Source organism: Bos indicus x Bos taurus, chromosome 1 (assembly GCF_003369695.1).
Source record: "Bos indicus x Bos taurus breed Angus x Brahman F1 hybrid chromosome 1, Bos_hybrid_MaternalHap_v2.0, whole genome shotgun sequence".
Lineage (NCBI taxonomy): Eukaryota > Metazoa > Chordata > Mammalia > Artiodactyla > Bovidae > Bos > Bos indicus x Bos taurus.
The window spans coordinates 58,972,897-58,997,769 of NC_040076.1; the positions used below are offsets into that span (position 1 = coordinate 58,972,897).

Below are 24,873 nucleotides of genomic sequence, written 5' to 3' on the forward strand. Positions count from 1 at the left end.
ATATCGCAAAATCTCCATGAAGTAATATATTACACTGTCATGAGATTATTTCCTATCTTCAGTTTTGGAAATTTTCTTAACTATTAGTGGGAATTACTTCTCTTCTTGCTCCCCTACTCTTCATTATCTCTATACAGCAAAGACAGTGATTTCCTCAAATGTGAAATCAAATCCTATTACATAAATCTCCAATAGCTGCCCACCACCATGAGACGAAAATTCAAACTTCTTACTTTGAAGCCTGCATAATCTGGTTTCCAACTTCTTTTCTGATCACATCTCCAATATATTTCTCCTTATTCCCTGACCTTATTTCATAATTCACATGCCTAACTCACTTTAGGCTCAGAGTTTTTGCTGTTGCTATTCCAATTTGCTCCAGATCTTCACATGACTGGTTTCTAACATCACCCGAGTCTCAGCCAGAGGCCATCTTTGTACACACTCTATCTGTTAGGTTATACTCCTATTTTCTTCATTTCACTTGTCAGTACGTGCTAGTATGTCTACATATTTATTAACTCTCTCCCCTAACTAGAACGTCCCATGAGGAAAGAGGACCTGTAAGTCCAGGTCACTATTATATTTCCAGTGCCTAGAATAGTAGGGGCTCAATAAATATTTGCTGAATGAATGAGTAAAAGAGTGACTGAAAAATAACAGAATGAATACTGGAGTGTGCTTTTCATCCCAATGGTTCTTTAAATGAACCTCAAATGCTTAAAAAACAAAAATGCACTTTCCTAGCACATTAGCATCAAAATTGCTAATTTTACTAATTAAAAGACTAGGCCTCAATGTACATTAATGACTGGTACAAAATCATGTGACAAATAAGGATTTCACAATTCTGATCTCAAATTATGTCAGATGAATTAGTCCCACAGTGTTTTTCTTAGAAGAAAGTGTAAACCAGGGATAATTAATCTGAGGTCCAACATTAGGCTTTAGGTGGTCTGTGAATCCTCTGAAACAGCTTTCACCAAAATTTCAAAGGAAGCCGTAAGTGGGAGGAGGCTAGGAATCCTTTCAAGCAATAGCATTGTAAAGCACTATGCTATCCTACCCCTTCCTCTGTGATACTGCTATTATATTCTTTTGAATACAAAGATGCTAGGTAGCAAGTTTCAACCACTGCCTATTTGAGTGTTTTTTTCATACTCATTGTCTGTGTCTATTAGGTAAAGCTCACTTTGCCCTACAGCATTCTTACAGTTTTAAGACTGACACTTCTTGGAAAGAGATACATGCCTACATCCTCAATTCTGCTAAAATACCTTTGACCAGTTGGGATTCAATCTCATTTTCACCTGAATATGTTATACACAATCATTTTGAAATTCTCTGACATTTATTAATTACAAAATTTGGGGATAAATTTAATCCAAGTCCTAGAAGGTTCAAATGAAATAACACTGGGTAAAAAAATAACATAATAGGAAAATAAAACAAACAAAAAAACTGGGTGTGCTGAACCATATGAAATTGCTGTTTCTATAAGTCAAAACGGTTGAATATTGGCAAAGTGAAATGGTTCAACCCGTGGGTTGTTAACTGCTATTGTTGTTAGAAAAATGATTCTTACTCTCCAATTCTTCCTTCCTGTAAACATTTCTATTCATGTGAAAAGTATTGTGGGTAACTGGTGCTGGGGGGTGGGGTTGAATTTGCCCATTATTTTAATTCATAATGCATAGGCCTTCTTAATTCTTACCATAGCAGGTACCTCCAAATGACAGAGAGCCTGGAGAATAGGTATTAAAAAACTAAATTCACAGAGGCTTATTTTTCTCATACCCAGATGCACTTTTAATTGGAAAAGTTTTAAATGGATGTCAAATCCATGGAGGAAGCTCATGGGGACCATATTGGTTTCCTATCGTTGCTGTAACTAAATACCACAATGTTAATGTCTCAAACAAATCTGTTAAGAGTTTTGGAGGTCAGAAATCCTTAAATCAAGGTGTCAGTGGATTGCATCTTTCTGGAGATTCTAAGACAGAATCCCTCTTCTTATCTTTTCCAGCTTATAGAGGCAGGCTACACTCCTTGGCTCTTGGTCACTTCCTCCATCTTCAAAGCCAGCAGTCTAGCATCTTCAAATCTCTGCCCCCCGCTCTCTGATTCTGCTTCCTTTGTCATATAGCCTTCTCTGACTCTGACCCCACTTCCTCCGTCTTTCTTTTATAAAAACACCTGAGGTTACTTTAGGCCTATCCAGAATCCAAGGTAATCCTTCCATTTCAAGGTTCTAATTTACTCACACTTGCGAAGTCCCTCTTGCTATTTAAGGCAATCTAGTCACCGGTTCTGAGGATTAGGACATGGGCCTCTTTAGGGAGGGCTTCCCTGGTGGCTCAGTAGTAAAAAACCTGCTTTAATGCAGGAGACATAGGTGTCACAGGTTTGATCCCTGGGTTGGGAAGAGTCCCTGGAAGAGGGCATGACAACCCACTCCAATATTCTTGCCTGGAAAATCCAATGGACAGAGGAGCCTGGTGGGCTACAGTCCATGGGGTTGCAAAGAGTCAGACATGGCTGAAGTGACTAAGCACGCATGCCCGCTCTTTGGGGAACAGGTCCATTATTCTATTGCTGTGTTCAAAATATTCCAGGACTCAAATTGAAAACAAGATAGTATCATATTTCTTTACAGCTGCATAGAAAATTTTACATATACCCACTTATAATTTTTAAAGACACAGAAACTTAACTCTCCAGCCTCACTTTTGGCATAGTGTGAGGAAATCATAGTTTAAGTTTTGGTTTGTAGGGTCTTACAAACCAAACCTAGTTTCAGTTAGTCCTACTTATATTCTAACTTGTCCTTTTGGCAGAATTCATACTGCTATCTCTAGCCAAAGAATTATTAATATGGTAAGTTCTTTCAGTAGTACGTTCTATTAACTCTAAAAATAAAGACACAGATTTTTAACCAAGAACCAACCAGGACAGATTCCCACACTTCCCATCATATCTGTCTTGTGCCTGCCTTCGGGCACTGTATACAATCTGTCTGAATAAGCTAACCAGCATTTGCAGATGTTAACACACGACTGTTGTTCAGTTGCTAAGTTGTATCCAACCCTTTGTGACTCCATGGACTGCAGCACACCAGGCTTCCCTGTCTTTCACTGTCTCCTGGAGTTTGCAGGTGTTAAGGTATGAGTCTACCATGAGAAATTTCCTCCCTCTGATCCTTGCTTGGATAAACTTAACTCAGATGACTTCCTTCTTATCTCACTTAAAAAGACCTGTCTCCCTGACCTGCATCTCGCCCATGTACTATCTCAGTGAACACTAGCCCTTAAACATTCCAGCCTCATCAACACAGGCCCATCATGACAGCATAATATCCTTGTCCTGCTAGAAACTATTCAGCATCCAGAGGACCATCTTTATGCTGATAACACTAAAATATAAAATAATGCCAACAGCTGGTGCTACAAATGGCTTTTAAAAACGATGTTCATTCACTAAAATTCCTCTTGCTACTTTTGACATGAAACACGCAGTCTCTAATTATTCTGATCAAGACGGTGAAATACAAAAACAAACTTTAATTGTGTTTAACAGATATTTAATCAGGACTCACTGAACTACAGATTAAAGCTGAAATTCATAAACCATAATTACCCGATTGTCGCAATCTTTTGGTCCACATTCTCCTTCCGTCTGGGCGTCTGGCACCTTGCCCCGAATTTCTTTTACTGTCTTCTCAGCTTCGTTACTGTTCATGTTTTCCAGCAGAGATTTAGCACAGATTACAAAATATCTGTTCTTGGCAACTTTCTTCATTAGCTTTTTTTCCCCCTTGCAAAAAAGTTTATTTTTTTTCCTACCAGAGTAGCTGGAAACAGGCGTACGTTTAGGGTGCTTTGGTGACGCAAACTAATTATACAGTTATCAGGAGATAATAAGGCAGTGATAACGAGAGTTACTAGTGCTACCACGCAGGTATCATGCAATTTCCCCAGTATGGCATGCGGTGTGTCCCAGTCACCATGTAATTACCTCATGTCACGACCTCATTGTTTTATGGAAAATGCTTATCTCACCCTAACAAAACCTTTTCTGCCACCTTTGGTAAAAAAGTGTAACTCTTAGTTCTTATTTCCAGTACCACTTATTCCCAATAAGATGCTATCTTGCAAATTTAAGAGAAATACCTGTCCTCTCCTAAAAATTTGCTTTTACATGGAGCAAAGGGAGCAGTTCTGTCTTCTTTTGCTTTATTTAACCCAGGTGAAAGAAGTAACTACCAACAATACATCTTTCGCTTCTGTTTTTTCTTTTTTTTTAAACAACAACAACAAAAAAAACCCCACAAACAAACAAAAAACACCAAAAGAAGAAAAAAAGACCCAACCTCACCCTATTTACTTAGGATTCGTTTAGTCTGGCACTTCCCCCCTACTCTTCCCTTTCAAATCTCAGTCACTCACATTTGTTTTTTCCTAGAATTATGGTGTAAATCATTCTTAACAAGCTAGCTTGAAACATGTCTCACTCAGTAGAAACACATAACGCCAGTGTAATTGAAACATGGAACTGTGAGCTTGAAACTCTTTCTGTTTTTTTGGGCCTCTCTTCAGAAGGACATGCCGAGTTTCCCTCACAGTGCCATAACCCCTGTGTCACACAGTTAGGATAACATCACAGACCAAGGCAAGAGGATAAAGAGAAGGCGCTGGCAAAAGAAGAGGTGGGTGGTTCCTTTATTCCCCCTAGTTGAGCAGACACCCCTATGAGGCAAGGATTGTAGTTACTACTTATTTATCTCAAGTCGGTGGCTTGAAGTTTGACCTCACCAAGACCTCTGGATATGACATCCCACCTGAGAGTTCCAGTTTAAAACAGGATAGAGTGGCTTACTTTACAGCACAGATGAAAGCTGTTTCCAATTCTGCTTTTATTAGTCATCTCCCAGTCTGATCGCTTCCATTCAATTGTACACTTAACTCAAGTTGGGGTCAAAATCACCCCCAGATTTAGAAGGGCCAGAAAAATTGCCTTCCCATCCTAGAGCATTGTTCTTCAATCACACAGTTCCTCTAAATATAGTTGATGGCCTTTGAGATGCAAAATGCATCACTTAAATGTAGTAGAGGTCCCTTTCACTGCATTGCCAAATCTATTTAGCAGAATCTTCCTGGAATAATCTGTCCCTAGACCTGAGGATGCGCAGTGATTTTAAGCATTTTAAGCTAACGATAATGGTTAGTGCTGAGAACAGATGTACCTGGCTGTGATGTGATCTATTCCAGTAGGCTTTTACGAGCTGTTCATTCCTATTGACTTAGCATTTTATGTCTCTGCTTTTGCCTGGTGTGATGGTTACATAGGGGTGTCGTGTGTGTATTTTCCTGATGTGTGATGGCAGCATAGGGGGCTGTGTGTATTTTCTCAGTGCAATGGCTACACAGGGTGTTGTGTGTGTGTTTGCCTGGAGTTATAGCTGCACGTGTTATTGTGTGACTCTCCCCCCACCCCCTGGTTTGATGCCTGCTGGCAGGGTCCTATGTGTATCTTTTTCTTAGTGCGATGGTTGTACTCATTGCCCTGCTAATGATGGACATTTCTAGCGATTATCTATCTACAGGGTCCTGGGGAAAGAACCGCAGTAAAATCAATAAACGGTTCTAGACAGGGCCTTGTAAACATGAAATGACACCCCTGCATAAATGCCTTTTCCTACCATAGCATGTTAAATCCAAGTGCTGTTACCTTATTGGCATTGGGATAAAATTTCTATGGTCTCTCCATCTCTTCCATATATTGCAATCGTTTGGGGGAATTTGAGATTACTGCTGGTTGGAGGGCTTTTACACATGAATCTGTCTAATGACATTTTTCACTACATTGTCCTACGCATCACCTCTTATACTCCATCCTGACTTGCTCTGGGATAATAGCTGATATTCTGAAAGTGAACATGCCTTTTATTTATTCCTGCAGTCTCACCAGGCCCTCCCCACATGCTCACTACATCACACACACACACACACACACACACACACACACACCCCGCCCCCTCCCTTACTGCTCTCTAGTCTCTGTATCCCTCCTGTGTTCACCAAATGGAACTGACAAAGCAAAGAACCAATGAGGTTAAAGTCTTTTGAAATCCCTGGAATACAGATGAGCTGGGAGGCATCTGGAAACAAAACCAGACACTTGAAATCAAAGAGACAAGTAAATTACTATCCTAATCTAGGAAGAATAACTAAAGGTGTCAGTGGGGTTCCATTGATAGCACTTGGCCCTGAGCCAGAATGCCAAGGGTTCAAACTCCACACCAGTTTTGGGCTCAGGCCCAAGACTTGACACTGCAGGGTGCAGCAGCCTGTGCAGCAGTGTTAAAGGTGTCAGCCTTCTGCAGAGAGGTTAAGTCCAAGTCCTTCTGCCTGCTTGTCATTATACCCCAGAGGGATGCAGAGATAACCCTCGCTTCCTCTTCAGTGCCTTTCTCAACAGGACAGACTGTGGGGGAGCCAGTACTCAGCAGCAGTATTTACTAATATCAGTAATGTACAATTAATGAAATGCCCCTTTTCTGATAAGGCTGCTTGAAGAAATAAAGTATGTGCAAGAACATCCAACTGCCTCCCCTTCTCCCTCCAAAAAACCTGATGGCTTTCCTAAAGATTCTTCCATCAATGCAAAGAGCTAAGTTTGGAAACCTAAAACCACGTGTCTAAATGAAAGGAAATGTTTTCATTGGAACAGCTTACATGTCTGGTACGCTTGCATAAAAACTATTGCATAGCATTTTAGAGCTAAAATTGCTATAAAATGCTTAATACAGTAAGAATAATTATGAGATTTTGCACGCACAGCTGGTATACAACTAAAGTCTCAGCTACAAATTCAGTGAGGCATGGGAAAACCATTTATAAAAATTCCTGGTATGCCAATTTGACTCACCATCAACAGCCCATCAACACTTCTCCATTCTTTAGGTGGAGATATTTACCTACGGAAAGCTTTATTTCTCCTTTTATGGCTGTCATTAATACTGGATTCAAGGAATTCTAGTCATTACTTGACAGTGGCAATATAAATAAATTCTAACAGGACACAACTGACCTGAACACAAAGCTTTTCCATTGAGCACAGTAGGGACTAATATAGTAGGCAATGAACCAGAAGACCACAGTATTAAGTTTAGCTGCAGAACCATCTCCTCTTGTCCTTCCTCTTTCTTCTATTCCTTCACCTCTTCTCATCTCCCCTCTCCTTTTCTAAGATTCAAATCCTTGAGTGACTTCCTAGGTACTCTGGACGCCCCTGGTCACAGCCCACCTGGCCTTGCCTTCCCCTGGATAACACCCAAAGGACAGAACTCCACTCTCTCCTCAAATTATAATGGTTCTTTCTTCTCCATTCCCTTCAGCATCAGCTAACGATTATTTAAAAAGGAGCTAAGTAATTTGGATGAGCTGTTAATGGTTAATAATAACTCAATGAAGATTATTTCTTGATAAAAATTGAATTAAAAGATAAGGAAGAATCTCTTTATTATGGCTTTATAGGGTCTATGGAAAATGCCATAATAGATGAGATGACTGTCATCAGAGGCATTGCTGAATGCTTCCTTGCATGGCCTTGGTCATAGAAAGAGGAGCCACAGTGGATATATAGGAACCCTCTGGGAGATAGTGGGGGACACAAAGGCAGCACACTACAAGATAAAATGAATTGGACCAGAGTCAGGAAATCAAAGTTTGAACATCAACAAACCTTGCCAACATGTGTTTGAGTAAGTCATTATATTCTCTTAGCTGAACAATGAGGCCCTTGGATTAGAAAATCTCCATGGCTCTATCTAGCTCTGAAGTGAAGGTTGTGTCATGGCTCTCTGACTGAAGATCAGTTACTGTTCCTAGGTTAGCTGCTTCCTCCAGCTAAGAATTAGTGGCTCTGAGTATAAATGGCTGATATTCCACATGGAATCTAACTGAGGGAGTACTGATGTCCGTAAATAAGTCTTCAGCTCTTTGCCTCCTACCTGCACCTATGACTTCTGAGTCAGCTCCTTGATGTTATCCAAGTATTTTCTTAGCATTTTGTTTTTCCTTGTTTCAACAAACATTTAATGAATTCTATACATAAGACAAGGCAGAACAGGACACCATCTTTGTTTCCTAAGAAGCCCCAATGAGTCTACTATTCTTGTCCATTCCATCGCCCCTTCACTTCTGTGCATTACCATGTATACTTCTAAAACTATAAATGTAGTATAGAAAAAAATAAGGGGAATTAGACTTATCTAACCTGTGCCCAGTTCAAAGTGCTATTTATTGTCAGCAAAAGACTCTGATAATAATTGAGATTAAAAATTATAGTCATTCAAATGTGCACTTCAGTTGTACAAAGGGTATTTATCAACATGTATTTTGAGGTCACTGATGTACATTAAGAACAGCAATTTGGGTGGCAAGAAGATTATAAAGGCAAAACAATCCTTCCTGTAGTAATCCTGATAAAATTGTAGGATTAAAATCAGTAAATAGTCTCTGGGGAAGTGAGAATACAGAATATTTTTTTTAGTATTTTTTTTCTTCTGAGGATTTTAGGTTCTTATTCCTTCAAACTTTCTTCTTGAATTAATACTAATAACTGCCACTTATTGCATGCATATTAAATCATAAACACTTTCAATATAATATTGCATGATAAGAAAATGATTTTGCAATATGGATATTATTACCCTCATTTTACATATGTGAAAACCGAGGCTGAGGAGGGTGAAATAATTTGTCAAAGATAATACAGTGTGCAGAGCTGGGATTTAAACTTGGGTTTGTCTGTGAAACATAGCTCCATAAACATGTCTTGGTTCTGCCAAATCTATTCAAAAATAAATAATCCTGCTTGAATGCTTTGTTAACAAACAAGGAAAACAATCTTCATATTCTTTCTTCACATTCATTCATTGCATTACATATAGTATGATGAAAACAGGAGATGGTTAAGATCTTTCTAAGAGTTGGCTGCCTTTTCATATTTATTTGGACTGAGATGAATAATTAAATTTGGGGCTCTCGATCAAAGAATGAGCTATTTGCTATCTGCATAAGTATTTGTTGTTAATTGATCAGACACGGATAAGGTGTGTTATTACAACTATATTTGAGGTCTGATTTACATTGTTCTACTGCATATTACCCTGTGCTGTTTTTCATTTTCCTTCACTTTGGACTTTTTGTTTGGTTTTTATGAATTTAGTCACAGTCGGTTGTGTATTGAACTTTGTAAAAATGTAACTCTAAGAAAATTAAAAAAAGAAAAAGAAAATATTTTCAAAATGATGTCAAAATCAAATCTACCCCTCACTAATTTGATTTGTAGGAAATGGAGAGTGAAGTATTGTAAGCAGAGTGCTTTTAAATATATCCTAATTACTTCAATGTGCAAATGCATTGACTAAATCAAAGCATGCATTTAACACTTTGCACTTCAATTGTGCTTATTCGTCTAAGTTCTATAGATAGCAATTTCAGTTAAAAAAAAGGGATAAACTTCACTATAGTTAGTCATTCTATAGTTACCTGGGGAAAATGATCATTCTTAAATTCAAGCTTACTTCTCAAGTCTGCTCACTTTTGGACTAATGCAGAATATCATTAGTGCAAAGAATACAAAATAACAGATAATTAACTGCAGCTACTCAAGTTTTCCCAATTGATCCTATCTTTCTATTCTCTTCTGCTGTTAGTGGCTGAGGTGAGGGGTGGGACTAGTGAAGCCACACAGGATGAAGCAGACAGACTGAGTCCTGAGGAATGAAGCCATGGACTGGAGGGAATCCATGATCGAGGCTGGGATGGAATTATCATGTCAAGGTCACTTAGGGCTTGGTCTGGAGCCACCTGCATCGGAATCTCCTGAGGAATATACTAAAAAGACATTTCAGAGTTTCACCCTAGAGCAACTAAACTGAATGAGTATCTCTTGAGGTGGAACTCAAAGATCTACATTTTAAACAAGCTTCCCAAGTAATTCTTAGGCTACTGAAGCCTGAAAAGCACTGGCTTATGTTCATTGGAAGGACCGATGCTAAAGCTGAAACTCCAGTACTTTGGCCACCTCATGCGAAGAGTTGACTCATTGGAAAAGACTCTGATGATGGAAGGGATTGCAGGCAGGAGGAGAAGGGGACCACAGAGGATGAGACGGCTGGATGGCATCAACGACTCGATGGACGTGAGTTTGAATGAACTCTGGGAGATGGTGATGGACAGGGAGGCCTGGCGTGCTGTGATTCATGGGGTCGCAAAGAGTCGGACACGACTGAGTGACCGAACTGAACTGAACTGAACTGATGCAGTTCTCTGATTCTACACCCAGGGATAGAATGCTAGTATACCTTTGTTCCTTCTGTCCCAGTTGTCAAGATATATGTGCAGGTACAAATAGCTGACCTGGGAGGCATTAATGGTAGTGACAATAGCCCAAAGGCTAGACAGTCATGTTTAATATGAACCATCTCATCTGATCCCTACAATAAGGATTGTAACTTAAGTATTATTACTATTCCCATCTTTCAGATGAGGAAACTGAGATTCAGAGAGATGTAATAATTTTTTGTTTTGAATGTCACACTGATTATTGCAAGAGTTCCTAAGTTTTAACTCTTTAGCTCTTAGCCTTGTGGAAAAATACATTCTTGAAAGGTGTTTACTTTCAAAGATGTTCATGATTTGGTGGTAACATCATTGTAAAGGGTGTTAAGTACCTAAAATAAAATGGTAACATTACTGTAAATGAGGTAAAGTGCCTAAATACTAATAAAATTGGTTATTTATTATAATACATAGGACGTCAGCATTTGTATTCAAGTAACTCTTCTCCTCTGTATTTTTATAATTACTAAAATCATCTAAACTAAATTGCTGATCTTTGATTAATTCATTCAACAATTATGCATCTTGCCAAAACCTGAGGTATAAAAGATAAATAGGACAAAGCCTCTGCCTTCACCAGGTTTACAGTTCAGAAAAAAGAGATGAGCATGTATGCAACTGGTTCTGGTTTACCTTGTGCTCAGTGGAGGCCTGAGTTAGAAAGACAATGGTTCTTCTCTGGGCAGAAAGCAAAAAGGGTGTGGTCTGGAAATTTTTAGTTATTCTAGCACTTAGCCATTGGCCAGTGTAAGGAATTTTGATTTTTTAAGATTACATTTTTACTTATATAGTTTTGTTAGAAAAAGGGCAGACTGAGTTACTTGTGTACTTTGGGCTGATAAAACTTTATGTGGTTTATTCTTTCTGGCATCCAACCGGGTTTCTTTTTTGGCTAAATTCTGGGTACAAAGCCAAGTTAGTCATTATGTTTATTCATTCTTACATAAAGCAGCTGAAATTTTCCTTCTGAGATGGATGCCTGATAAATGTTATCAGTAGTAGGTCATGCCACTCAATAAAAGTGACCTATAGATACATATTGGCTATGTCCTTTGTTTTCATCTGTTTCAGTTACTTAAAATGCTATTATTGGATTATGAAATTTTTACAATATGAGAAATTTAGAAGTTAAAAACAGTTGAAAACAAAGAGTACTCAAGATTTCTTCCCTTGAGATAAGCTCATATACATGCAGATGTGACCTGAGCATATTAATGTCAGAGCTGATTGATGGACTAAAAAAATGAGGTTCTGGAATGTGAAAGCACAGGCTGATAACCTAAGGCAAATGTTCAAGAATCCGAAAAAAGAAAGAAAGGAAAAAAGAAACTCTGGGAAACACTGGGCAATAGAAAGTATATGATATGATTTAGAAAATATATATCATATTTTAGATGATAAGATTCTAAAAATTGATATCTCAAGTACTTCAAAAGCTTAATAAATTGGAAAAGGAAGACATTTTAATCCTTTATGAAGTGATAAATAATAGACATGTGTTCTTTTCTCAAGCTGAAATATTATCAGATTTGGAATTATTTTTATTTGCATTATTTACTGTTTGCTTAAAATTTTTTACTTTTCTAACCATTAGAGTATTTTCAGAATATTTAGAAAAGTTAAGGAAAAGAAGAAATAAAATATCACTTCATTCCATCATACAGAGGAGGTACTAGTATTATTCACATTTTAATGTATTTCCTTTGATGTAACCAAATACTTTCATTCATTTTTCTATTGATAATTTGGGACCATGTCAGGTATACAAGTTTCTTTTGGATCAGGCATTTTCAGTTACAATGTTTCATGAACATTTCCTAGTAAATTAACATTTAAAATATTTTAAAATTAATAACTGTAGTTAATAACTTTATACAAATAATATATACATATGTTCCATAATTTGCTTAATAATTTATTTGATTAAATATTTAAGATTTTCTCTTCTTTTACTTTTATAAATGACATTGTGATGAATAGGTCTTTGTACACAAATCTTTGAATTTCAGGTTCCTGTAGATAAATTCCTAGAAATTAAATGACTGGGCCAAAAGATACATTTTTAAAGAAAGTTTCTTGATAATATAATGCCTATTACCTTGCAGAATTTGGTGTCAACACATGACCCCCCACAATTACTATTATATGAATGACAGTTTTACTGTACATTTATCAGCATTAAAGATTAGTTTTTATAAATCATGTCTTTGAGTACTAGTGAGTTAAAATATTTTTTCATATGTTTATCAACTGCATTTCCTCTTTCATAATTTTTCTTTTTATAATCTTCTTAGATTTTTTTGAACAAATAGGTACTGAACATCTCAGTACCTTCTTATCTTTTGCTTCCATTTCATTTCTGATGCTGTCACTATACTGTAGACTCTCCTCACCTAATCCTGAACCTGGACATCATGTCTGCCTAGTCTGTAGTTCATATTTCTTCCATTCTGATGCATTCTGCACACTGCTGCCTAACAGTACTTCTGAAAATACTGCTGTTGTCATGTCAGTCCTGATTAAGATCCTACATTAACTCCCAGTTATTATTTATCTATTAGCTAAATTCAACTGCCATCTTCAGGGGGAAATTAATCCCATTCTTGGCTATGTCCTTATGAATTCTGTTGATTAACATAGGTTATTGAGATATGGAACTTATATGCAGTTAACTTTATATATGTGAGTACATATATGTGAGTATACAGAGACACATGCACCCAATATTGAATACTAGATATGAGTCTTGAAAGGGGATTTACAGAGCTTGAAGCCCAACTTTTTATGTTTATAAGTGAAGAAACTGACTCAGAGTTCAATAAATTACTCAAAGTCATAGAGCTAGTTAAATGATAGAACTGGGACTAGAAACCAAGTCTCCCAATTCCTAGTTCAATGCCTTTAAGTAGGGAATAATAAAAAAATCATTTGTATAATTTAAAGAATAGAAACAGCTAGGAAACCCATTTAATTTCAATCTGTTCTTATGGACAAAAGATTGTTAAAATCATATCACATAGAAGGGTTGAGTGTTCTTATAAACATGAATAATGTACTTATAAATTGATCAAATGTGTTATTAAAATTTTCATAAAATTTGCACATCAGCAAATGACCCAGTTTATACTAGTTTGCTTTCTTCTTGTTAATCTATATTGTTTTACTTAATCTGCTTTGCTACAATAGAAGCATGGTGTTTTTATTCTAGCATATTGCAGATCATCATTAAGTTTCTTGCTAATATCTGCTGCTGCTGCTGCTGCTGCTAAGTCACTTCAGTCGTGTCCGACTCTGTGCAACCCCAGAGATGGCAGCCCACCAGGCTCCCCCATCCCTGGGATTCTCCAGGCAAGAATACTGGAGTGCTAATATCTAGTGGTATTCAATGGAAAATCCAATTTTCCTAGCAACTTCTATAAAGAATTTCCTCTGACAATAATTGGGGATTATAAGAACTACCCTAAAAAGAACTACGTCAATGTGCCTCTATTTAAATAGTAAACAACACAAACTGTTTTGTAGGAGAATGGGTTGTGAGACTGGGAGTTGCCAAATATACTAATTATTTAGAGGGATAGGGTAGGGCAGAAGGGGTAGATGTGGGAATAGCTATGACTTGAACTAACTTGGATAGAAGCTCATTGATTGTAAAGGGTTGATTTAAAAGCATGTGTTTGCCCAACTAAATTGACAGAAAGAGTATTTATTAAATCATATGGCAGTTAAACAGTTACAATATTCAACGTTTAAATGAATAGGTGGGTCATCCAGTGCTAGAGGACACTAAAGAGATCTTAGCTATGTTTTCTTTCTCTGTGTGAATGTGTGTGCACACAAACTAGGCCTATTCATTTCATACTCAACAAACATTTTTAAGCATATACCAGAAGCTCTCTATTACTGAAGAAATGATCCAGCTTTCTGTGATTATCCTCTCCACAGCTATATCACAGAGATGGATAATAATCTATACCTGACTAATGCATTATAACAAAAACTGAGAAAGTGGGTAGGAGGAGAGGAATGAAGAAGCAGCACCCTAAATTTCTCATTTCATGCAGCATATGATTTCTTTAATAGCGATAATTAAAAAATAGTTTATTTTAAAAAATAACTGCTACTTTTTCTAATATTATTTTAGTATTTATCTATTACATCTACTAATAATATATACTATTTATTATTTTATAGTACTCTTCATTATTAGAAAAATAAATTTTGCTTTAAAACTTCTAAATTGCTATACTAATAACAAACAAATAAAATAGTTATATACCATAGAGAAAAAGACAGAACCAAGAAGGCAGAATAACATAGAAAATACTCATTTTTTACAACAATAAATATTAAGTCAATTAATTTATTATTAAAATAAAAACCATAACATAGGCTTAAAATTCCACAAAATCTAACCATACAATAGTACTTTAAGAATACTAGTTTTGTAGTGGAGAAAACTGAATTTAAATATTACTTCTGCATTTACTAGTCATCACCTCTTTCCTAAGGAGAAATTTACTTAGCTTATTTATATCAATTTCCTTAGTTTATAAAACATGAATGAAAGTAACTGACTATATAGAGAGGATTGAATAAAACAATATTGATAAAGTTCAGTGCCCAGCACCACTAAATAATCAATAATAATAAATATTATTTGTAATATTTGTTTTAAAATGGTGTATCTAAATGAAAGAGAGGTAAAAATCAAAGGAGTGTTATACAAGATATACTGATAAGTGAAAAAACGGATACAATACAAAATGAAAAAATCTAAAAAGGCAGAGTGAGACTTAAAAAGAAGAAAGTAACCATTTCTGCAAAGAAACTAAAAACAGTGAGGAGGGCTGAAGCCATAAGCCTACTGAAATCCGGATAGAGAAGCACATAGAGGTGGCTGGGAATCTAGGTCTTTGGAGTAATGGGGCCAAAAGTGTTCCATATGAAATGGTGGACCTAAGTCTGTTTTGCTACTTCAACAAGAGGCTGTAAAAAATATGGCCATCTGCTGCCTGGGGCAATATCTTAGACAGAGCTGCAGGCACTGAAAGGTGGAAGGATGAAGGTATAGATTCAGTCTCATGATCAAATATTCTTAAAGGTAAGCTAAAGACACCATTATAAGATTTGGATTGGGACGAGAAAGCCAGGAATGCAGATAGAGGCAACTGGAAAACCATCAGTCAAGGAGGTATGAAAAAATGAGAGAGAGAGAGTGCCAAGAGGGAAGACAAAAAAGCTTTATGACCAACATTAACCTGCAAGACAAAATTCTAAAACACAGCAAGGGAAGTTCATTTCTAGCTATTTTATTCTTTTGATATGATGGTAAATGGAATTGTTCCTTAATTTCTCTTTCTGATCCTTTGTTGTTAGTCTATAGGAATGCAAAACAACCACAAAATTAATAACTGGAATATTCACTCCAGATAAATTTGATTTTATAGAATTGTCTGATAATGATTTCAAAATGAGTATATTTGCAATGAACTTTAAGCCCAGCAATAAAATCCATGTACTAGGTCAGAAAAGAATTAAAAAAAATTTTTTTTCAATCAAAACTATATAAAACACATCTAATTATAATGGAATTGAATTCAGAATCAGTAATAAAAATAGAGTAAATACATGTTTGCCATGTAGAAATATATACTTTTTTTTGTTTGTTTTTTGGCTGCAATGCGTGATATGTGGGATCTTATTTCCCTGACTGGGGATCAAACCTGTGCCCCTGCACTGGAAGCATGGAATCTTAAACACTGGACCACGAGTGAAGTCCCTAGAAATATACAGTTCTAATTAAGGGTTAAAAATAAATCAAAAGAGATATTACAAAATATTTAAAATTAAACAAAACTATATATCAAGACATGTTATGCAGCTAATGAGACCCTGAATGAGAATTTCGAGACAGATTCATTTTAAAAACAATAAAAAGTATTAAAATTGAATGAGAAAAAATGAACTCAGGAATCTAGAAAAAATGATCTAAATAATAAAATAAAAAGAAAAAGTAATGTTGACAAAAGCATAAGGTAATGATATAGAATGCAAAGACACAATCAAGTCAATAAGCAAACTCAAAAGACAATTTTTGAAAAAAGTAAATAAAACACAAAATGTCTAACAGCCAGTAAAAGAAGAGAAGAGGTTAATATAAATAATATTAGGAATAAGAAGGGAACATGTCTACAGATAAAGTTAAATATCATAAGAATTTATGAAGAGCTTTGTACAAATAAATTTGAAGTGTAGATTCACTGTTAATTGTATATTTTCCAAAAACACCTCCTTAAAATTGACTTAAGAAGAACTATAACACTTGAATAAAGCAATAGCTATGGAAGTAAAGGAACTGATGATAATATAACATCTACCTTACACTACCTACCACCTACTAATACAAAATATTAGGTCCAGATGATTTTAGAGGTAAATCTAACCAAATCTTCAGAATAGGTAATCTGTATAATATAAAAATAGTTTCAGAAATAGAAAAAAATAAGAGAGAAATGTTGCTCAACTTATTTTACAGGGCTACTATCACCATAATACCAAATGTCTATAAAAACATTTTAAGAAAAGACTAATCTCCCCATGCAAACATATATAGAAAGTTGTCAGCAAATTAAACTCAAGACTGGATTAAAAACACACCAGGACCAAGTAAAAAAAGTTTTTTTTTGCAGGAATGTAAGAAATGTTGACTATTAAGAAATGTCTTAATATCACATAAAATACTAACATATTAGTGGGAAATTTTATCATTTTATTGATGCAGAAAATGCATTAGATAAAATTCAATGAGTATTCTTTTTTTTTTTTTTAATATTTATTTATTTATTTGGCTGTACCAGGTCTTTAGTTGTGGCAAGCAAACTCTCTTAGTTGTGGCATGTGGGATCTTGTTCCCTGACCAGGGATCAAACCCAGGCTCCCTGTACTGGGAGCATGGAGTCTTAGCCACCGGACCACCAGAGAAGTCCTGAGTATTCTTGATTAAAAATACTTAGCAAACTTTAAATAGCTGATGGGAACTTTTCAATAATGATTTTGAGTTATCAAAATCCCAAGCAAATATCACATTTCCAGAACATTTCCAGTAAAGAATGAAACAGAACATTCCTAATGTCATGGCTTTTACTCCACACTATATAGAGATCTCTGGAGAAGGAAATGGCATCCCACTTCAGTGTTCTTGCCTGAAGAATCCAAGGGACGGGGGAGCCTGGTGGGCTGCTGTCTATGGGGTCGAACAGAGTCGGACATGACTGAAGCGACTTAGTAGTATACTACTACGTATATAGAGGTCTCAGTAATGCAATATGACAGGAAAAATAAATTGAATTGAAAATTAGTTGATAAATTGCAATTGAAAATTAAGAGATATATTGGAATTATTTGCTAATGATATACATGTCCATGTAGAAAACCTAGGAGAGTTTCAGTTTAGCCAGTGGAACTAGTAAGAGAATTCAGCAAAGCTGTTGAGTATACACCAATACTAACAAATAAGCAATAAAGTGGAAAACAGATTTTATACATAATATCATGAAAATTAAGTTATATGAGAGGAATTCTAACAAATAAGATCAATTTATGGTGAAAATTATAAAACATTATTATAGAACTGGAAGGAAGAGCTCATCAAGTACAGCTCTCAATGTTAAAAAGACACAGTGTCATAAGAATATCCATTCTCCTCTAGATTACTATCTAAAGTTAATGTAAATACAAATAAAATTCAACAGGGCTTTTGCTAAACTTGACTAAACAACCCTAAAATTTACATTGAATAGCAGAAGGCCAAGAGGAGCAAAAAGAATTTTAAGGAAGAACAATGTAGAGAGATTTACCTTACCAAATAATAAGAATATTATAAAGCAATGGTAATTAAGGCACTTTGGTGATAGCACAAGAATAGAGAAATAGTCCACTGGATTAAATAAAGATACTAAAAACAGATTTGATGTAGGTGAAAGAGGCATTACAAATTAGTGAGTAAGGATGACTAATTTGTTAAATGGTGCTGGGATGACTGTGTTACCCACAAGGAAAAAAAAAAAAAAAACAGGATGCATGTAAGATACCATACACAAAAACAAATGCCAAGAAGATTAGAGATCTAAATGTAAAAGAAAAAACTTTAAAACTGTTAGAAAAAAATATAGGAAGGTTTCTTAAGGATCTTGTCATATTGAAGGGTTTTTAAAATGAGTCGGACACGACTGAAACGACGCAGCAGCAGTGGCAGCAAGAGGACAAACCATAAAGGAAAACATCAATAAACTTAACTGCATTAAAATCAGAAGGTTTAAAAATAAATGCCACTATATACAGTTAAAAGAGAAAACTAAAAACTGGGAAAGGATATTTGCAATCTATATTGCTCAAAAGATGAGAATCCAGAGTATTATAACAACTACAAAACCAAAACCAAAAGCTGTCCATAACAACAGTAGCCAAACAAATAACTCAATCAAAACACAGGTGAAGATATAAACCGGCAACACGCATGAACACGCATGAGGAAATCCCAGTGGTTTATAAGTGAAAAACATTTTCAATGATATATTATTCAATCCCCTCAGTCTGACAAAAATGTAAGAACCTTGGTCATTCCAAATGTTGTGAAGCATATGGAGAAGGTCTCATAGACTGCTAATGAGAATATAAATCGATACTACCACTTTAAAAAGAAACATTGCATAATTCTTAGTAAAGTTATTAAACTTTAAAAAATAAGACGTTATTTCATAAAATTGAAAAATGTATTTTTTTTCTTACAGTTTAGCATTTCCTCCTTTGCTTCCAAACATGTACAAAAATGTTAAGTACAATTTTGGTGGCAAATGGGAAATACCAGAAATAATGTCTAACAATTAGAGACTCAGATTTTAGTGACACATACAGTAAAGTTCATTTTCTATAACTCATAATGTATGGCTTATGTAGAACTAATTCATGATGATAGGAATCAGAAGAGTTGTGCTGTGTTTAATCTTTTGTTAAAGTTTTGGAGGATATAGCCTGTGAGGGGGCATGAGGGATTCCCCTAGGTATTGTGGATGTTTTGTATGTTGGATTGAATATTGTTGCATGGATGTATACTCACATAAAATCTCATCAAGCTATACAATTAATCTGTGTACTTCACTATACATAACTTAGAATAATACACGATAAAAACAGGTTTGGAAATAAATTTTCCACATTGAGGTTTGTTTAACTTGGGTGCTGGATTCTTGTATGTTCACATTATAATGAAACATTTTACATTAAAAATGACAGGACAGACTACTGCTTTTCCTAACTAGAATTGATCAAGGTAAAAGAAAACACTAGTGTCATCTTTTCCTCTTCACTGTCCATGACACTAGGTCCAACTGTTCCAGGAATCAATAAACACTTCACAGCCAAGTGTACTTACAAAGTGATCATTTAGTTGAGTCAAAGCAAAACTTTCAATTCACTCTTTGACTATGTGTAGAATCCAGGCTTTCTTAAGTGAATGACCAGCATCATGTATTAATACAATGCTGCTGCTGCCAAGTCGCTTCAGTCGTGTCCGACTCTGTGCGACCCCATAGACGGCAGCCCACCAGGCTTCCCCGTCCCTGGGATTCTCCAGGAATACAATGCTACCAACGCATAAAGATCAGTCATCCATTTAGGTGTTTCAAACATGAAGTGGGGGATTGCCAAGGATTTTCTGATGTGAATCAACAGGTGGTTTGGCATTAATATTGCTATTTGTTTCTGGGCTTCACCTCTGGTTTCAGAAAAGAAAAAGAGACAATACCTTTTCAATGCTGTATTTCAAGTTAACCGTATGGAAAGCAAGGTTTTATTCCAGCCAATTCTCTTTGTCTCAAAGCGCGGAGGAAAAGTGCCAGCCACTGCTACTCTCGCCACCAGCCACGGTACAGATGTTTGGAAAATGCAAAAATAGAGAAATGAAACAAAAAGGAAACCCTCAAAAATAAGTTTTGCATAAATGAAAAATGGAGTATATAATTATTATAGCTGCAAAAAGGTAAATGCATTTTTTTCCCATTGTGTTAAACAGAAAGAACCAAAACAAACAAAAACATTGATGTTTTAACTTAATGTTTTGTTGAAACCGATGATTACAAGGACCGACTCGTATGTGGCTAAAAATGGGAATAAAAAACAGATTTCTTTTAATCTGATAAGATTTTTTTTTTTTTACCTCAAAGAATTCTAGAATATGACCTACTTAAATGAATACTTATAAAAGAAACAGATTCATTTAAAAATTCATGTTTTCAGGTGCCAAAATGGGAAAGGAAAAGTGTTTCTATGAAATCTTATAGGAGAAAAGAAATAATTGAAATTATAATGGTTCCTTATACGACTCAGATAAAATATAGCTTGGTAAGAAATGTCTCAAAACTGTTCAACTGTACATTCCTGAATTAGCTTAGCTAATTTACAGACAGTTTTTCCAAAAGCAAACATCCTGTTAGATTTAAGCACGCCAATGTAAATCATTCTTTGTTTAAAAGAAAAAGTTTTTAAAAAATTATGTAATTTCTGAGAGAATATTGGCCGGATTGTAGGTCAGACCATGATTTAGGTCTGGCTCTGCCACAGCCCGGTTGCGTTTACCTTTGTTCCTGTTATAAAACAGGTCTGGTCTCAGTGTCCATATCTGTGAAGTGGACACGTGACACAAAGGCACAGCCCTATCGTCACGCTCGTTTCCAGTCCCACATTCTATGAATCCAAGGAAATCACTCCAGCACAAGAGCTTTTGTTTTCTTCCTTCCTTTCTTGCTTTCTTAAAATAAACAAACAACCAGATAAGCAAGTAAATATATATTAAAAGCACATATACTAATCATCTATCTCTCTGAACAGGAAGAGAGAACATTTTTTTTTTTTTGTGACCATTATCTATTTCCTAACGTATATTTAAAAAGAGAGTTCCCATATAAAAAGATCTTTATTTTTTCCTGAATCAAAAATAGCATATCATTTCTTTGCCATTTAAGTTCTATGAAGAAAGAAAACAGAAAATCATTACAGAAATCATATTAGGAACTTTAAGAAGGAAGAAAGAAACTCTTTAAAAAAAAAGCAAGAAAGAAGTCACTAAACTTTCTTTTAAAATTCAATGGTTTGTTTACATGTTTTCTGTGACAGAAGATGTAATTGCCACTTCAAACTACCTTCACTTCCTTTTCCTGGGGCAATATTCTTAACTGTGTAAAACGCAGGACCCTCTTCACATACCTTTCCCACCTGCCTTCTGAGGTAACGAGGCTGAGGTATAGATTACAGTCTGAGATACCTAGGATGGGAATTAAACATTTCATCTGGGAGACAGGACTGTGATCAGTTTCCCAAATCTAAAAGAAAATTAAGCCCCATCACTACTTTGGCAAGAAATTTGAGTTCTCGTGGCTGAACAATGATCATCATTTTTACACAAGACTTTTCAAAAGGAAAGCACCTGGGGCATCCACCAGAAAAAAAAATCTGAGAATGCAGCATTTTCTGTCAACATTTAAACCAGGTAAGACACAAGCAACTGCCCTTAACCCTTACAGAGAGGTATGAAAGGATGCAGGGCGACTGACACCTTGATGAACAATCGAAGCTCCGCTTTATGAAAAGACCTAAGTCTTTGGGGCTAAAGCGCCATTGCTCCGAGTGCTGATCCACCTAAGGCACCAGCAGAGGCAGAATGCTTGGGGGCAACAGGCCAAGCTCCTGTTTAAGGCTCTAGCTCTGGCTGCACGCTGGTAAGCCTGGGACCCACCAGACACACACTCAGGGAACACCAAGGGTGGGTTCCCCTGCCAGGGGAGGGCCTCTCAAACAGAAAGTGCACAGTGTGTGAGCACTCCCTACTGGCTGCTGAAGTTGGAGATGAACCGGTGGTGTTTTAGAAAGGGCTGCCCCAGGTTTCTGTGAGGCGGCTGAAGGACACAGCTCTTTTTCTAGGGGATAAGGGTGTGGCTCTGATTAGGCTTAGACTGGTTCAGATGTTATGCTACTTGAGAAGCAGGTGAGGAGAGCTTACTGATAGGAGGAAATCCAAGAACTGGCAAAAACTGTGTAAAACTGGTTATAATTTTCATTAACTCTTTCAGCTACAGTACCCCCTTCTTATCCAAGGGAGCTAGGTTCTAAGAACCCCAGTGGATGCCTTAAACCACTGATTGTGCCAAACCTCATATCCACTATAGCTTTTGCTGTACATACATACCTACGATAAAGTGTAATTTATAAATCAGGCACAGTAAGAGATTAACACCACCCAATAATAAAATGGAAACAATATAACAATATACTGTAATAAAAGTTACATGAATGTGATCTCTCTGTCTCAAAATATCTTTCTGTACAAATCAAATGACGTTTCCATCTTCACTAAGCATCATCGTGCGCTGTGGCCACAGCAATTACAGTCTGAGGTGCGACAGCAGAACTAGCATGAATTTCTTTTTTCCTTCTTCACAATTTCGCTGAGAGGAGATTCATTCCTACCATAGATCTTAGTAACCTCAGCATACGACTTTTTTTTCCTGAGTAAGTTGAGAACTTTCACCTTTTCAACAAAAAGAAACACTTAACAGCTTTTCTTTGGCATAATTGATTTGCCAGCATTACCGCTCTTATGCATTGGGGCCATTATTAAGTAAAGTAGGGTGACTTCAACACAAGAACCAGAGTACTGTCTCGGTCAATCTCATAACCGAGCTGCCTACTAAGTGAGTAACTGGTGGGGTGCTCTGGACAAAGGGATGATTCACATCCCAGGTGGAATGGCAGGAGATTTCATCATGCTACTCAGAACAGTGCACAATTTGAAACTAATGAACTGTTTATTTCTGAAATTTTCCATTTAATGCTTTCAGACTGCAGATGGCTGTGGCTAACTGAAACTGAAACTGGGGAAGGTGGAACTGAGGATAAGAAGGGACTTTTGTATTAACATTTTATATACAGACCCGTGTATGAGCATGTGTGTGTTTGGGGTGGAGGGGGTGAGGAGGAAATGAATTTCTGTGTGGCTCACTTTATTTCAGTAATAGGAAATCTTGGGACAGTCCAATGTGTTTATACCATTTATGTTTTACCAGAAAATCCCATATATAAACTTGATGGAACTGCCAGATATGTTCACTATACCACTACACCTAAGCCCTAGACAGTGGTCTCAAGTCTAGGGCAACGATACTGGAATACTGAATGTTCCCAGGGCTCTGCTCTGTTCTGGTTCTTCTGTATAATAAGATGAAGGTCAAAATGGCAGCCTGCTAAAAGCAGAAGCATTTCAGTTGCAGGAATAACTTGCTTGTCATCAACTTGTTAATGCAATAGTCAAACATTTCTTTGACATGCACAGTATCAGCTAACTTCAGCAGATAAAGGGTCTAGAACAGGAAGATGCTGCAGATGCTTTAGCTTGGAGGAAGGCTTAGCAGAGCCAAAACGTCAGCAGGGCCTGTTTGTTCCATACTTTCCATCGGGCTCTGTGAAAGAAATGTTAGATTACTGCAATGACAAGTTTGTGACAAGCAAGTCATTTGTGCAACTGGTGCGCTCCTGTTTTTATCTGTTTACCATTCAGACTTGTGAATGCCATTTCAAGCACTTACAGGATTTCTGGCTCCCATTAAGGGGAAATGGTTTCTCCATGTTTAGAATTTTCTGCCTCAAAGAGAATTACTAAGCAATTATTTATCCCTGTGGTCACAGTGTCACACAAAAGCACTCTTGAGTTGTTTAGTTGGACTCTGAATCATGAAATGGAGTCCTGGGGACTGGATCGCTTGGAGCATCAGAAATTTCTCATCTAGTTTATTGGAATGACTACAAAGCGAGCCTGTAAGAGTCAATAAAATTGTGGCCAGCTTGAAATACCTTGCTCTTTTGCTCTGAGATCATATATCAAGGCCATATGCTTCAAGGCCCATAAACTCACTTGTAATGAGTAGATCCTGAGAAGCCAAGGCCTGACTGTGTCACAGACGCTGACATGTGATCTAACATATGATAGTCTTGGTGACAAGGACTGCTTTAACTTTTGAGAAGAGAACTTACATGGCCTTCTCCCCGAGTTCTGAGGGTAACCGGAGGCCCTATCCAAATCCAGAAAACGTTTTAAGTGTTTGGCAAAAGGTAATATCATAATCTAAAATTAATACTTGGGATCATCCTACCAAGGATGACTTTTGTATAGCAAAGGGCAGATTTTGGGTCAAGAATTCAAGACTGTCTCCTTAGATTCTTCATCTGAGATTGCTGAGTGACTTTTAGTAAGTTATTTTAACCTCCTAGGAGGAGGGTACAAAATAATATCCCTGGTGGCTCAGAGGGTAAAGCGTCTGGCTCAGAGGGTAAAGCGTCTGCCTACAATGCGGGAGACCCAAGTTCAATCCCTGGGTTGGGAAGATCCCCTGGAGAAGGAAATGGCAACCCAGTCCAG

The 24,873-nt window shown here is 36.6% G+C and overlaps 1 protein-coding gene across 10 annotated transcripts in view; it reads right to left on the reverse strand.

The window, feature by feature from the left end:
- Positions 1-24,873, reverse strand: part of ZBTB20 (zinc finger and BTB domain containing 20) — an 819,533-nt gene that overhangs the window by 260,308 nt on the left and 534,352 nt on the right. For 4 of the 10 annotated variants that reach the window (XM_027525072.1, XM_027524598.1, XM_027525218.1 and 1 more), the window contains one exon: positions 20,212-20,311. The exons of 5 other annotated variants lie outside the window; for them this stretch is intronic. The gene's annotated coding sequence lies outside the window, so the exon portion shown is untranslated. Of the gene's footprint in view, positions 1-20,211; positions 20,312-21,041; positions 23,918-24,873 lie in introns of all 10 variants that reach the window. One more of the 10 variants, XM_027524672.1, reaches the window with a different exon arrangement.